Genomic DNA, 2,140 nt, shown 5'->3' with positions numbered 1-2,140 from the left:
CGAAAGTTTTAAACAAACTTACAAAGTTTGAAAGAGAGAAAACTCTATCACTACGTTGAGCTCTTGACATTAAAACACATGATACGCAAAGACACTAAACACATGATAATAATATATTCAGTACGTGCCAAAGAAAAACTTGACAAAATCTATGACTCTCGATATGAATACACGCAAAAACTGTGAAAAGCAGCCAAAAGTATATATGACTATAACACATGATACGCAAAAATGAGGATGAAAAGTGCAGCTCCTCGCGTATAATAAACAAATAATAAATATATTGGCCGTACACAACAAAAATGCGTATAAACGAGCCACGATAGATGATTGAGAGAGAAAGGGAGAGAAATATTTGGAGGTAGTAGCAAACAAACGAAAGAAAAAACAGATACCAAAAATGTTAAATGACAATTCGTCGTTACGGCAGTCGTGATGCGGAGAGATATTACGGTTACGTGTAGGAGGTCGCTTTGGTTCTCATCGTCGATACTCCCGTCCGTATTTCGTATCCGCCGACGCGTTTCGTACGAACAAGCGCTAACGTTAAATAAAGTTTAAAAAATGAGAGAGCAACGCCGTTTCATGTCGAACGCTGTAAATAGAAAGAATGAAAGTTTACCGACGAAAGAAAATCGAGAGTTTCCTCTCTATCTTCTCGGCTCTTCTTTCCGTAGCGTATAAGAAAAGTTTCGACTCTCCCGGGACGTCGTTTACTTCTTATTAACGGGTACCGCACGATCCTTCGATAAATACAAAAAGTCGTCGTAACAAGAATGTTCAACTTGAACACGAAGGAAAATCCCGAACATTCTCATATAAAAATATATCTATACATAAATGAATCTGTCGCGAATTTTACCGGCAGAAGGTTCGTTATGTAAAAAATGGATCGTATGCATGGTGTACCCGTTCGTTGCGACGTCTGAGTTAAAAGGAGGAGAGAATCGAAATTGTTAAATAGATACGCGCCAGGAAAGCGGAGAGATTTCGGAGAAGTAAGGAAGAGGTGAAGGTTATAAGAATCTCGAAATATTCTTATCGGACTTTCCTTTCTATAATTTTTATTCTTGATTCGTGTTGCGTACTCTCTCGACCCCGTGTGAAAACACGAGAGAGAATATAAAGAAATATTTTGGGACGTTTGGTAACGAAATGCATGGGTTTGCGAAAAAAAATTGTTAAATTTCTTGTTTTTTTTTTTTCGCCCGCTTCGTGAGAGACTCTCATTTTATTTTCTTTCTCTCTATAAATTTTGTCTTTGGACAAAGGGAACACCCCCTTTTAGCCTCTCTCTATTTCGTGTTAAACGAGAAACGAAATTTAGAGTGTGACACGGAGGCTTTCACGCGGGGGGTGTCCGGGTAACCGATGGAAATCGAACCACGAAACCGCTTCGACGAACGAAGTCGCAACTTCACGAGAGTCCGCCTGCTTACGACGGACGATATGGTAACGTATCGCTTTACGGACCGGCTGAGAAGCGAAAACGATAGCGTAGTCTCCTTCGTTGGTAGACCGATCTGACGCCGGCCATGGAGTGTCCGTATCGAATCTCGCGATACCGCCAAGACGTCCAATATATGTAAGCAGCGAGCAGGAGACTCTGTGTTACGCGCGACAGCGCGTTTCGTATTTTCCACGGTTTTTGAATGACTTTACCACCCGGAACGGACTGAAAACTCGCCGCACGAAGAGAAATGCGTCACAGAGCGTCGTTTCATCGGCGGTTCTGTAGTTTTATACGGTCCTTTACCCGTCCATGGACGTTATCGTGTCGTCTTAATCATCAATCAGCTCGGGTAAATCTGTGAACAGAGCTATGACGGGACGACGTCCGAATACCGATACTCGATCTTGCGCTTGGATTGGAGTTAGTATTCTATGGACAATCGAACGAATTTATAAACCAGGTTAAATAAATCACGTACATACTGGTTTTCAGACGCTGAGTTGTTAAATATGAACAAAAATTTTTATACGATTACCCTGAACGGTGGATCACTTGGCTCGTGGGTCGATGAAGAACGCAGCTAATTGCGCGTCAACGTGTGAACTGCAGGACACATGAACATCGACATTTCGAACGCACATTGCGGTCCACGGATACAATTCCTGGACCACGCCTGGCTGAGGGTCG

General features: G+C 42.3%; 1 non-coding gene across 1 annotated transcript; it reads left to right on the top strand.

Annotated features, from left to right (window-relative positions):
- Nucleotides 1-1,985: 1,985 nt before the first annotated feature.
- Nucleotides 1,986-2,140, top strand: LOC143266404 (5.8S ribosomal RNA). The gene has a single exon (XR_013041397.1). It is a non-coding gene; the product is annotated as a 5.8S ribosomal RNA (ribosomal RNA).

Source organism: Megachile rotundata, unplaced genomic scaffold, assembly GCF_050947335.1.
Source record: "Megachile rotundata isolate GNS110a unplaced genomic scaffold, iyMegRotu1 scaffold0581, whole genome shotgun sequence".
NCBI classification, from domain to species: domain Eukaryota; kingdom Metazoa; phylum Arthropoda; class Insecta; order Hymenoptera; family Megachilidae; genus Megachile; species Megachile rotundata.
The sequence above is the reverse complement of the archived record's forward strand: the minus strand, read 5'-3'. Positions and strand labels throughout refer to the sequence as shown.